Genomic DNA, 14859 nt, shown 5'->3' on the forward strand with positions numbered 1-14859 from the left:
TGTGGAACATCTGAAGAGGCCAGTGGGTTATCCAGATGTTCCATTATCAGAAGAATACTATATCAAGTGCAAGTCAGATGTTGAGAACGGTGTGAACTATAGATCACACTATAATGATGTAACAAGGACTGACACGGAGAGTTCTCTTAGTGTATAAAGGGTGGCTTGTGGGTGTGTGGGGTGTGTTTGTATATGTATTTGTCAAGGTAGTGCATTGTGAGTACATACATCCATACCTAATTTGCATATATATATATATGAATGTATGTATATAGCTCCATTTCCCAGTAGGTTAAGAATATTGTCTATTTTTATATTTGCTAATTATGCATTTTTAGCTGGGCTAACAAATTCAAGCCTTCTTGAGTCCTATGAAGGCTTTAGTGCTAGTGGTGACTTAGGAAGTACTTTTATGATATTCCTAACTTAAGGTATTGAGTCTTACAAACTCTTGAACCTTACTTGACCTTTGTTCTATATTTCAGTAGTTGGTCATTGCCTAGACACAGGAGGATAAAGTTCCATTTCTGTGAGAATAGATAACACATTTCCCAGTGTTTCTGACTAAAGTACACTGATAAAGAATTTCCACAGCTCCTTCACTCAGTGTTTTTTCTTAGTATCATGTGAAATAGGTGAGGACCAGGCATGGTCGTGATAAAAGATCATTCATATACAATAGCACAGTAAGCGTACCAAAAGAAAGTGTAAGTGAACACCATGTCCATAATGCTGTGTGGAGACTACAAGATGGTTTTAACCCCACTGAACAACTATACACTGAGATAAGAATAGTTTTCATTCCTATATCAACCTAGGAATGTTGGTGCTAATACAGTCTCATTAAGTTTTCTAGGAGCCAGCCCAGTAGCTCAAAGAATGGGGTAAGGGAGTGTGTGAACTCCCAGCAATATGACCTTATAATGTCACCCAATGGTAAGCAAATTTGCTCTAAGTTCAGTGAGAAGGGAGCCATCTAACAAAGTATTGTTTCTTATTAATATTTTGTGCTTTTCCGCATTTAGAGCCATTGCAAATATTTTATTAGCTTGGTTATATTTGTGCTTAATACAAATACCACTCACTCATAAGTTATTAAATTTAAAGGTGAAATTAAATATTTTAAATTGTGCCTCAAGATGATGTATGATAAAACATAAGCTTAACTTCTTCACCTCATTGTAATATCACTTTACTATTGGGAGCTATAAGCAATTTCTGCTTTGGAAGTCAAGCTACTTATCAATAATTCAGAGAGATTTTCAAGAGTGCACACCACAATTATTTACTGCTTTATTCAATGTCTTTCAGAATTTATAGTCTCTGATCTATGGTATATTTTTTTATGAATCTTTAAGTATGCACAAAGTGAAAGAAGCGTCCAGTTCTGGTTCAAATTAAGCTATCGCCCTTGGAAGGAACCACGCTAGTGGAATTTGATCATATATTTTGCTGTCATGTTGTTTGACTGATGTGCTTTTCCTCAGTCAGCACACTGATCAGCATGAATTCATTTTTTAAAACCACTGTTCTTTGGGATGAAACATTTTATTCTTAATACATTAAAAACCATTATTATTTTGGTAGGCTATTATTATCAGCTGACAGTCAAATTTTGGATTTTATTATTTATGAAACACAAAAAAATTTGGTTTAAAACATCATCTTGATTTTCAATTTTTTTAAAAGTACACTTATTTACTAAAATTTCTGAGTACACAAGAAAAGTGTATATTATTTTTAACTCTTTACTGTTATTACACAGCTTTTTATGAATAATCCTTTGTCAGCAATTTTAAGACTATACTTATCTTCAGACTGTAGTCATATCTCAGTGGTTAACTTTGATATGCTTGCAAGGTTTCCACATTTGGTTTTCAGAATCACTGTGTTAGTTTAAAATGGTCTCTAACTTGTATTCTAGGGAAGCTGATGCTCTTGCCTGTACTCTGCTGGCACCAGGCATGCATGTGGCACACATACATACATCCAGGTAAAACATTCATGCAAGTGATATAAAAATAAATAGCAAAATTTAACAAAATATAAATTGCACTTATCTGATAGGTAGCATCTATTTGTCTCAGTATGTGGATTCAAATGCCCCAGATAGCAAAATATGTGTTAACTTACTAAACATCAGTCTGAAAATCTGTTATGAGCCAAACATTATTTAAGGTACTCTGGTACTTTGGAGAAGAGTAATTCACTGTTCTTTTTAATTAATTCTATTTTCTTATTTCTCTGGTTCAACTGAGAATTAATTTCTAAATTAAAATTGCTGTGATGTGTGATTAACAGGTAACTCCATCATTCTATTTTGTAAAAAAGAAAAAAAAAAAACAGCTCTGTGACATTTACATTTTAGTTTATGTCTTTTCTGACAGTGGAATGGAATTTAAAATCTGGGTCACCTTCTTACCAGATGCTTTATCGGTCATTTCTATGACCTTGAATATATCTTCATCTTATTTTATTTTTCTTTGTATTAAATGACTGTGAGGAACTTACACTTGGTTTGTAACCATATTTCTATTGTTACTATTGCTATTTTATTATTTGTGTGTATGTGTATTGGATCATGTATTCCACACCATCTGTGTGAAGGTCAGATGACAGTTTGTGGGAGTTGGTCCTCTCATTTATCCTATGTGTTCCTGGAAAGTACCTGGCTAGAACCCTATTCTTCTACAAGAACATCAAATGATTTTAGCTTTGAGCTATCATCCTTCGAATCTCTTCAAACATATTCTTAATTTCAATCTTTCCTTGGATTTGGAGGCTGTAGAAGAGTCTATATAGACTAGAATTGAACAACAACTAGCATTCCATAGTGTTAACAATGGCAACACTGCATCTTTTGGCAGCATGATGAATAAAACAGCAGTTACTCAGTGATCTAGCCAATCTTTCATTTAGTGAAATGTACAATATGGCAGTGGAAAAAGACTTTGCAGCATGAAAAATAAGGAAATCATGAAATTTGCTGGTAAATGGTGGGACCTGGAAATGATCATCTCTAGTGAGCTGTCCCAGAAGCAGAAAGACACACACGGTATATACTCAATCATGTAGACATATAACATAGGATAAACCTACTAAAATCTATACATCTAAAAAAACTAATCAAGAGAGAGGACCCTGACTAAAATGCTCAATCCCCATCCTGAAAGACAAAGAGGATAAGAGGATGGACATCAGAAGAAGAAGAAGAAGAAAAAAAAAAAAACAAAAACAAAAAACAAAAAAACAGGAAACCAGCTAGGAACCTGCCACAGATGGACTCTGAAAGGCTCTGCCCTTTAGACTATCAAAGCAGATGTTGAGACTTATGTCCAACTGATGGGCAGAGTGCATGGAATCTTATGTAAGAAGTGGGAAATAGTAAGATCTGGAGAGGACAGACACTCCACAAGGAGAGCAACAGAACCAAAAAATTGAACACAGGGGTCTTTCCAGAGACTCATACTCCAACCAAGTACCATGCATGGAGATAACCTAGAATCCCTGCACAGATGTAGCCCATGGCAGTTTAGTGTCCACGTGGGTTCCATAGTAATGGGAAGAGGGACTGCCTCTGGCATAATCTGATTGGCCTGCTCTTTGATCACCTCCCCCTGGGGTGGAGCAGCCGTACCACGTCACAGAAGATGACAATGCAGCCACTCCTGATGTTATCTGATAGACTAAGATCAGAAGGCAGGAGAGGAGGACCTCCCTTATCAGTGGACTTGGGGAGGGGCATTCGTGAATTAGGGGGAGGGAGAGTGGAACCAGGAGGGGAGGAGGGAGGGGCTTATGGGGGGGGATAAAAAGTGAATAAAGTGCAATTAATAAAATAAAATAAAAATAAAAATATAAAAAAATTATAAAAGACTTTGTAGCAACTGCTGTGTAAAAGAGTTTTGATAGGCTTATTTCTGGTTATCTAATTGATAATTTCAAGTTCATCACTGAAATTAGCACAAGACATTCAAGGTCATTTTCCAAAAAAATTTCGGAAGACACCTTCATAGAGACTGTTATACTCAAAGAGTTTAACACATTTAGAAAAGTACACTCTGATGAGCACATTTACTTATGTATGTATTTTCATTCATCAAAATTAGTTATTTAATGCCGATATTTAAAACTCTCATAGAAATCTTTATGTTTAAATTATTATTATGCCTATAAAAATTCTCTACAATTGATAATAAGAACCTTCATATATTGGAATTTTACACAGACATTAATTATTCTGAGAAAATTGCTCTACAGATTTCGTTTTTATTTTTTCTTCTTTTGAAGTAAAATCTTCTTTTCTACCTACTTACCTATTTATCTACCTATATTCCTTCTCTCCTTCCTTCCCTTCTGTTTTCCTTTTCATGTTTTTTGTTTTGTTTTGTTTCACATAAATAAGTACCACAACCTAAGACTATGTTACCCATGTTCATTCACACCCTCACTGACTGGACTCTTCTTCTTTGTATTAGATTGCTTCCAAATTCCAAAATTCCAAGCAGAGTTTTGGGTAAGTAACAATCAAAGGGGCTCAAAAAAGTAGGTATTTTATATAGACAGTTATTAAAGCACCCATGTGAGGTCAATTTTCTTTTCTTTTTCTTTTTTTTTTTTTTTTTCTGAGAAGGCTTGCCTGTGAAAATACTTCCCAGTAATGTTCTTTGGATCTAAAATGAACACATGTTAGGATGAAGTCTTTGTTGTTGTTTTTTTTTTTTTTACACCAGTTTTAAGTAAACAGTGAAGTGGTACACCCACACTTTATGCAGATCATATTGGCCCATTAATGATCACCTAGTTGCCATTACAGAACTTACAGCAAATTTCAAATCAACAGTACCAATTATCAACAACACTGTATGTGCATGCTATACAGCAGATCCTCTGGAAATCACTTTTTCATGCCTGAAAATTTTTAGTCTTTTCCCTTATTTAATTAGTACTTACCAATTGCTCAAATTAATGGAATCAAAGTGCTGTTTACACATGTAAATAATATGTTCTTATCACCCTCAAGCACCTGTAATTTCCCCACCTCAGTCCCTTCCTTTGCATTAGTTCAGTTTCTCCCTCCTACAGAATTATGCTCATAGTGTCTGTCTTCATGTGTCTGGCTCATTTCATTTTTAGGTTCATCCACATTTTTGCAAATACTTAAATTGTTCTAACTTTCTGGCTAACTACTATTCCACTATGGGTAGGAATATATGTTTAATCTATCCATTCATTGACCAATGCCTTGTTTGTTTTTCTGTATGTTGGTAATGGTGAACAGCACTGCAAGGTAGGCCAAGTATTTCTTCAGTGTCCTTTGGATACATTCAAAATTCGGATTCCTGGGTTACTGGATTCTTTCCTTCTTCCTTCCTTCCTTTTTTTTTTCTTTTTCTTTTTACATAGTGTTTCATGTTGTAGCAAAGGGGAGCCTTAACTCATTGTATTTGTACTCGAGGCATCCCTAAAGTTAATAGTAATCTTTCTCTAGAATTATAGGTGTGAACCACTATATGTGGAGTTACACACATGCTTTTGGAAGAACCACTATAGGATTTCTTATTACACTTGAATAAATTCTCAGTGTGAACAATGGAAAATAAATGTTCCTTTGCTTATATGTCCATTCTAACAAGTTTTAGCATTGGTTTTTACAAACCTTTACATCTTAAAATCACAAGGTGACAATTCACTGTAATATTTTTAATATTTATTTCCCATGTGATTAGTGATATTGAAAAGATGCTCATGTTCTTTCTGATCATTGCGGGGATTCAATTTTTAAAAATGTTATACAGAGCCTTGACTACCTTTAAAATTTTTTTTCTTTATTATTATTATTATTATTACTATTATTTATTACAGTTTATTTTGCGTTGTATTCCAGCAGTAGCAACATCCCTCATCTCCTCTCAATCCCACCCTCCCTCCTACTTCCTTACCCTATGTCCCTCCCCTAGGCGACTGTTGGAGGAGGTCCTCCTCACCTACTCTGACCCTAGCTTATCAGGTATAAGTTTTATAGCCAAACGTTGGGCAGAGTGCAGGGAATCTTATGGAAGAAGGGGGAGATAGAAAGATCTGGAGGGGACAGGAGATAGAAAGACCACAAAGAGACGAACAGAGCTAAAAACTCTGGGCCCAGGGGGTCTGCAGAGACTGATGATTCAAGCAATGACAATGCATGGAGAGGACCTGGACCCTATGGCTCAGATGTAGCCCATGGGCAGCTCAGGCTCCATGGGAATTCCCTAGTAAGGGGAGCAGGGGCAGTTTCTGGCATGAACTCAGTTGCCTGCTCTTTGATCACCTCCCCCTGGTGAGGTGGCTTTACTAGGCCACAGAGAAAGAGGATCAAAACAGTCCTGATGAGAGGTGACAGGCTAGGGTCAGATATAAGGAAAAGAGGACCTCCCCTATCAGTGGACTAGGGGAGGGGTACAGAGGAGGAAGAGGGAGAGAAGGTTGGGCCAGGAAGAGATGTAAGAGGGGGCTATAGCTGGGATACAATATGAATAAATTATAAATAACAACAACAACAATAATAATAATAGAAGATCATGCTAAGTGAGGTAACTCAGACTCAGAAAGACACTCATGGTATGTACTCACTTATAAGCAGATATTAGACCTATAGTCCAGGATAACCATACTACAATGCACAGTTCCATAGAAGCTAAGTAACAAGGAGGGCCCAAAGGGAGGATATGGGATGCCACTCAGAAGGGGAAATAGGCTACAGAGTAGAAGTGGATGAAGAGAAAGAACTGGAGAAGAGATGGAATGGGGAAGGTATATAAGGTTGTGTATCAGATATGGGGAGAACAGGGTAGGGGAAGTGAGAAGGGAACAAGAAGAGAAACTGAGGTGGCCCATCACTTTGTCAAACTAAAGGCCTGGAACAGAGTAGGATGCTGAGAGAATATGAGTGTGACTCTATCTGAGACTCCTAATGGTGCGGGGAGGAGAGAGATGAAGACTGGAGTGACCATATCCTAGCTAGTGGTAGAAGGGAACAACAACCCACCGACAAATCCTGTGATCCAGAATTTACCCTGCCTTCAAGAAGTACAGGAACATGGAGGAAACAGAGATTGAGGGAAAGTCCAGCCAATAATTGGCCCAACCTGAGAACCACCATATGGTAGAGAGCCAGCCCCTGAAACTAATAATGATACTATGCTATGCTTCCATACAGGAGCCTAACTTAACTGTAGTACGAGAGGCTCCAGCCAGCAGAGAATAAGAACAGATGCTGGGACTTGCAGCTAAACATGGAACAGAAATCTGAGGGTCCTATGGAAGAGTTGGGGGAAAGATAGAAGGAACAAGAGGGAACAGGAACATCACAAGAAAACTAACAGAGACAACTAACCCAGTTCCATGGGGGCTTTTAGAAACTAAGACATCAACTATGGAGCATGCATGATCTGGACATAGGCCTTCCTGCACACATGTAGCTTACGGGAGGCTTGGTCTTCATATGGGTTGACTTTATATGGGGTGGGGTGTTTCTAACATCGACTCTATCATCTGCTTTTGGATAACTTCCCCCAACAAGCCTGCCTTTCCTGGCCTCTGGGAATGAAGATATACTCAATCCTGATGTGACTTGATGTGCTGGGGAAGGTTGACACAGCTGTCAACCTTCTCCTTTTCTGGGAGAAAGGAGGAATGAAAGGGGGAAGGAGGGAAGGAAAAGAATACAATGAGAGAAGGCATGGGCACTCTTAAGATTTAAAATCAAGATAGATAGATAGATAGATAGATAGATAGATAGATAGATAGATAGATAGATAGATAGATAAAATCATCTGTCTCCTTGGTTAAATTCACTCAGTATTTCTATAACATTTTCAGATAGTTCTTTGTACAATTAAAGAGGCTGCAGTTTTTTAATATTTGTTTTACATTATATACCTTTAACTCTCTAGCCATATTTGTTGAGGCTGCTAAGAATATATAAGTATGTAAATAAAGCCTCTCCTAGTCTCTCCCCTGTTTTCCCCTCCCACCTCTACTCCTTTCTCAATCCATTCCCTCTTGTCTTTTCCACTTCTCCTCCCTTTCAACCATGTAGTATGGATAGAAACTTCATCAGATATATTCATTTTCTGTGGAAATCTATTAAGAATGCTGCTCATCTTCTGCAAAATAATTGTTAAAATCTCCTTTGAATTAACTTGTTCATGGTGGTTATAATTACAACATTCAATTACAAACAATAAAACCTGTCAGTTCCTAATAAACATAATTGCTCCCAAAAACCTTTAAGGAGTACCTTACACTTTATCTGATGCCAGTCTGATTATGATACTCAATCTTCATCATGCTCCATGGTTAATATAAACTACTTAGAAAAATCTTCATCTTTTAAATTTTACAGGTCTTAATCAACAAAGTAGCTAGAACAAGAAACTTTCAGAATCTGCCTACATCACTCTAAGTAGCACTACTAAGTACAGATTATGCTGTATGGCTTACTGGAATAGTGTAAACTATACTACAGAGTCTCTGGTTCCATCTATGTAAGGCTCATGTTTATTTATTTTTTCTTCCAGAGTTCATGTTTGAATACATGTTCATTTTATGACATACTTAGAATTTTCAATATTAACTTTCAAATTTAGATTCTTCTTTTAATTACATTCCTCATTATGTTCAAAAAGGTAAGGAAAAAATTACCTAATTGTGTTGAAGAGGAAATAGAAGTGTGAGCGTCATATTGATTGTAAATTTTTCTGAATGAGTACAATGAAGGGGCTAGTGAGATAGCTCCTTTGGTAAAGTTATTATCTTTCACAATCCAGAGTACCCCACATGGTAGAAGAATAGAATAGATGCCAATGGCATGTTCTACCATTTCTGTCTAACACACACACACACACACACACACACACACACACACACAGGAATACAAAAAATATTTTTCAAGAAATTCAGAGAATCTTAGGTAAGAAGTGGGAAATAGTAAGATCTGGAGAGGACAGGAACCCCACAAGGAGAGCAACAGAACCAGAAAATTTGAACACAGGGAACTTCCCAGAGACTCATACTCCAACCAAGGATTATTCATGGAGATAACCTAGAACCCCTGCACAGATGTAGCCCATGGCAGGTCAGTGTCCAAGTGGGTTACATAGTAATTGGAAGAGGGACTGCCTCTGACATAATCTGATTGGCCTACTCTTTGATCACCTCCCCCTGGGGGGGAGCAGCCTTACCAGGCCACAGAAGATGACAATGCAGCCACTCCTGATGAGATCTGATAGACTAAGATCAGAAGGAAGGAGAAGAGGACCTCCCCTATCAGTGGACTTGGGAAGGGGCATGTGTGAAGAAGGGGAAAGGAGGGTGGGATTGGGAAGGGAGGAGGGAGGGGCTTATGGGGAGATACAAAGTGAATAAAGTGTAATTAATAAAAATAAAAAAATTAAAAAAAAGAAAGTATGTGGTTACAAAAGCTCCATGTAACATACATTCTTCCTTGATACCACCTAGATTTTACACCTTATTGACTTCCTGTCTCAGACACTCCAGGACATTCAGTCACTTAGCAATGATCTTCATGACACACACTGACTACCTAAGTCTTTGTTGTTGTTGTTATTGTTATTTTGTTGTTGTTTCATGTGAAGCTATAACATATTGCAGACCATGACCTCCATCTATATTCCCTCCCTTTACTAAAGCAAGTCTTGTGGCTCTCTCTATTCCCTATCACCCATTGAGCTGGGTGTTCTCACCTATGAACCATTTTCATCTCCAACTGTTTACTTCTTATCATCCTCCAGTGAAAAATCTCAGACACTCAACTGCCCCTTTAAATAAAGTATATAGCCATGTATTAATATCTACCCATCACAAAAAATAATTTTGTTCATTGTGTTCTTCAAAATTATCATGATCTAAATTCTTTGCCACTAATATAGAAAAAAAATCTTTTGTTGAAGATGCTTTCATTTTTTAGTATGGATTTGGCTTTTTTGTCAAAAATCAAGTGCCCATAAGTGTATGGCTTATTTACAGGTCTTCAATTCTATTCCATTGATCAACCAGTCCCATGCAGTTTTTATACATATTTCTCTGTAGAAAATTAGGAATAGTGATACCTCCAGAAGTTCTTTTATTGTTCAATATTGTTTTTGTTTTGTTTTTCTATATGAAGTTGAGAATTATGCTTTCAAGGTCTGTAAAAACGTGTGTTAGGATTTTGACGGAAATTATTTTGAATCTTTAGATTGCCTTTTGCAAGATGGCCATTTTTTATTATGTTAGTCTTACCAATCCATGAGCATGGGGGATCTTTCCAAATTCTGATATCTTCTACAATTTCTCTCTTCAGGGACAGGAAGTTCTTGTGATACAGGGCTCTCGTTTGCTTGACTAGACTTAAACCAAGATACTTTATATTACACGTGGCTATTGTGAAGGGTGTTTTTCCCTAATTTCTTTTTTAACCTATTTGTCATTCATGTGGACCTAGGACCCCTACACATATGTAACCGATAAGCAGCCTGATCTTCATGTGGGTCATCTAGCAAGTGGAGTGGGGCTATCTCTGACATTGACTCTGTTGCTTCCTTTTGGATCACTTCACGATAAGCAGGGTGCCTTGCCAGGCCACAGTGGAAGAGGGTGTTTATAGTCATGATGGAACTTGATATGCTAGGGTGGGTTGATTACAGAGGGGGCTCACCTTTTTGTGAGAAGAAAGGGAGAGGAGAAGGAAGAAGAGAGTGAGAGGGTAGGATCAGGAGGAAAGTGTGGAGGCTATATTCAGGTTATAAAGTGAATAAAAAATAAATTTATAAAAAAGAATAAGTATTACTCCTTTAAACCACAATAGCTTTTTTATAAATTAGCACTTATGAAATATTGTTTTGTTTTTTTAAGAAAGCACAGAAGCCTTAATGTACTAATTCCTAAGGTACTAGGAATTTGTTTCTAATTTTCCCTTTCCTAATTTATGTTTTAGATCTAATTATGTATTAAAGAATAATTATTAAATTAAAGAATAATTAAAAATAATTTACACCTTATGATCGGGAAAAACTGGTAGAAAAAAATCTTATGTCTTTGACTATTACCCAAGGAAAAGAGTGTAGATATGTTGGACTCATTAAAAAAAGTATTTGATATTGCATTCTATTCATGAACTATGATAAGGCTAGGTAATTTCAGAAGCAAGAGAGATACAAGAATCTATAAAATATTTTGGAAAGTAGAACAAGTAAAATAGGTACAGTCTTAAAGTCCTGTTGTGAAATATTTCATACCTAATGCTACTTAAAATCTTGGGAATGCTGGCCAGGGACACAGGTTGTGCCTTGGAAAAGATATCGGAAGATGGAAAGATCTCCCATGCTCATTGCTTGGCAGGATTAAGATAGTAAAAATGGCTATCTTACCAAAGGCAATCTAGATTAATGCAAGTCACATCAAATAATCAGCAAAAATCTTTATAGAACTTGAAAGAACAATTCTCAACTTCATACGGAATAACAAGAAACCAAGAATCACTAAAACAATTCTATACAATAAAAGATCTTATGGAAATACCTCCATTCCATATCTTGAGCTGTACTATAAAACAACAGTAATAAAAACTGCATGGTACTGGCATAGACACAGAATCGTGGATTAACGGAATCGGATAGAAGAGCAAGAAATAAACCCACACACTTATAGACACCTGATGTTTTTGGCAAAGATGCCAAAACCATACAATGGGAAAAAGGTAGAATCCTCAACAAAGAGTGCTGGTCTAACTGGGTATCTAAATATAAAAAAAATGGAGATAGAGCAGTACTTATCACCCTGCACAAAATTAAAGTCCACATGGATCAAAGACCTTAATATAAAACCAAACACACTAAACCTGTTAGAAGGAGAAGTGGGGAAGAGCCTTGAACTCATTGGCACAGGAGACAACTTCCTGAACAGAACACCAATAGCACAGGACTTAAGATCAACAATCAATAAATGGAACCTCATGAAACTGAAAAGCTTCTGTAAAGCAAAGGACAATGTCATCAGAACAAAACGAGAACCTACAGATTGGGAAAAGATCTTCACCAAACCTACATGTGCCAGAGGGCTAATATCCAAAATATATAAAGAATTCAAGAAGTTAAAAAGCAACAAATCAAGTAATCCAATTAAAAAAATGGGGTATAGAGCTAAACAGAGAATTCTCAATAAAGGAATGCTCAGTGTCCTCAGTCATAAGGAAAATGCAAATCAAAATGACCCTGAGATTTCACCTTACATCCATCAGAATGGCTAAGATCAAAAACTCAAGTGAGAACACATGCTGGAGAGTATGTGAAGAAAGGGGAACCCTCTTCCATTGCTGGTGGGAATGTAAACTTGTACAACCACTTTGGAAATCATTATGGCACTTTCTCAGAAAATTAGGAATAGTGCTACCTCAAGATCTAGCTATTGCACTTCTAGGCATATATCCAAAATATGCTCAATTATACAACATTTGCTCAAACATGTTCATAGCACCTTTATTTGTAATAGCCAGAATCTGGAAACAACCCAGATGTCCCTCAACTGAGGAATGGATATAGAAATAGTGGTACATTTACACAATGAAATCAAATGTAATTAATGCAAAAATGAATAAATTAAAAACAAAAGAAATTGCTAAGCAGTTTTCATTTTTATTTGCTTGTTGATTAATGTTGACCATTTTTATTAAGTGTTGCTCAGTCTTTCGTGTCTCATTTTTTATGTAATTTTTGTTTAGTCCTGTTCTTCATTTTTAAACTGGGATGTTTATTTCCTTGGTGTTCAGTATTATTATTTCATTTATATACTTTGATACTAAATTCTACTGAATGTATAATGGTTATCTTTTCCCATGCTGTAGTGTGTCAGTGTGCTCATATTGTTTTCTTTTGCCTTAAAAATAGCATTTCCGTTACATGTTTTACTTACTTCTTACGCTATTGGTGTCCCTGTCCAAAAATCTTTCCTGTACCAGTGAACTAAAAACTATTCTCCACTTTCTGTTCTATGAGGTTCATGCTATCAGGCCTTCTGTTGAGATCCTTTGTCTGTTTGGTATTGAGATTTATATCAAATGACAATTATGGACCTATTTTTATTTTCTCAACGTGTAGCCATCTCATGTTGCAAGGCCCCAATTTTGATGCTCCTATTTTTTCTCTATTTCTAATCTCCTTTTTAGTACCTCTATATTTAAGTACTGTTCTATAATAAAATACTAGATTACATCCAGTAAAAGTGAAAATCTAGCTTGCTTTCTACAGAGTTCCTTTTCCAAAAGTTCCTGAACAAAACTTATGCAAAGGTGTTACAACAATATAAAGAAATGATTAGGTAATGTGAGAACTTTAAAAATATAATGGTTTATAAATTATTGAAGAATTTCAAAATGTGATTTGATCACAAGCATCTACTATTCTTCTGTAATTCCTTTCAGATCCTACTTCATATCTCTACTTCAACTGACTTCATTTTTTATACCATCTAACTTGCAAATATGTGTTCCCAATTGCTGTTAAAACCAGAAAAATAACTCAGAAACAGTTCATGTGTGAGCTGATATGGCAGGGCAAATGAGGAAAAGAAAGTGGAACCTAGAAAAAGGCTAATTCAGGTGTGGTAATCCACAGATTTTTCTTAACACTCTGTTTGCAAAGGCAGGTACATCTCTGTGAGTTTTAGGCCAGCTTGGTCTATATAGCAAAGTCCTTGCTGGTCATAACTACCTGGTGAAACTCTTTCTCAAAGAAACAAAGAAATAAAAAATGAAGCACTAACCTTGAGCAGACTGGGTTTGAAACACATCATTCTCTGAAGCGGCACCTTGACTGATGTGAGCTCAAACCTCTGTCCTTATCTCAAGGAGACCACAGATTTACAGCCTGAGCCAAAGAAACCTGCATACAAAAGAACTCTAATCATGTGGAATGCTACCTTAGTGAATTGAAAATGAACATGCAAAAATTTTTGTTTTATAATATTCATTCTTCAACTGGAAATTCTTGTATAACTGGTCAAGGCAAATACAAATGTCACTGAAGGCTAATGTTACACTAGATTGTAATGACTCAAAATGTGAAGAGAGATAAAATTCTTGGAAAGTAAATTTCTTGTTTCCTTCCTGCTTATTTACTTGCCCTGGCTTTCCTCAATGATGTTTGTTAACTGAGAGTTAGAGATGAAATAAACCTTGTCCTCCCTTACTCCAAAATGCAAATAGTGTTCCTTGAATTTCAATAGACATAAAATCTTGAAAATTACAAGAGTTATGATAACACAGTCTGCAAAGGATGTATACCACACACTTAATGATTACCAACACACCACAAAACATGTAATTAGAACTTTTCAATATGACACACACACAATAAATAAAATAAAAACACATAATACTTAGCCAACTGAAGTGGCATAAATCCTTAATCTTGGCAGTCAGAAGCAAAGTCAGGCAAATCTATGCATGTTTGAGGACACCTTGGTCTATATAGTGAGTTCCAAGCAAGCTAGAACTACATGGGAACAGTTTGTCCTCAAAAAGGCGGGAGTTAAAAGGGAATTATGAAACAGAAAGGGATAATTTGTTATGGGAGAAGAAAGGTAGGGCAGACAAGGGGAAACTGGGCAGAGTAAGTTTCACTAAAGAAATTTCAAGGACCCTAGGGAAGAGGCTTAATCCTATTCAGAAGAAGAACAGGATAAACATACGAAGTAGAAGACAAGGAAGAGGATGGGCATTGGAAGAAGGAGAAAACATGGAACAGGACAGGAGCTTACCACAGAGGGATGTTGAAAGACTCTACCCAGCATTGTATCAAAGCAGATGCTGAGACTCATAAC

At 36.5% G+C, this 14859-nt stretch overlaps 1 protein-coding gene across 35 annotated transcripts in view; it reads right to left on the reverse strand.

Moving 5' to 3' along the window:
• Window positions 1-14859, reverse strand: part of Ptprd (protein tyrosine phosphatase receptor type D) — a 2581289-nt gene that overhangs the window by 2427169 nt on the left and 139261 nt on the right. The window contains exon 1 of one of the 35 annotated variants that reach the window (XM_060365736.1): window positions 13801-13880. The exons of the other annotated variants lie outside the window; for them this stretch is intronic. The gene's annotated coding sequence lies outside the window, so the exon portion shown is untranslated. Of the gene's footprint in view, window positions 1-13800; window positions 13881-14859 lie in introns of those variants that run through there. 35 annotated transcript variants of the gene reach the window in all.

This window comes from Meriones unguiculatus, chromosome 12 (assembly GCF_030254825.1).
Source record: "Meriones unguiculatus strain TT.TT164.6M chromosome 12, Bangor_MerUng_6.1, whole genome shotgun sequence".
NCBI classification, from domain to species: Eukaryota; Metazoa; Chordata; class Mammalia; order Rodentia; family Muridae; genus Meriones; species Meriones unguiculatus.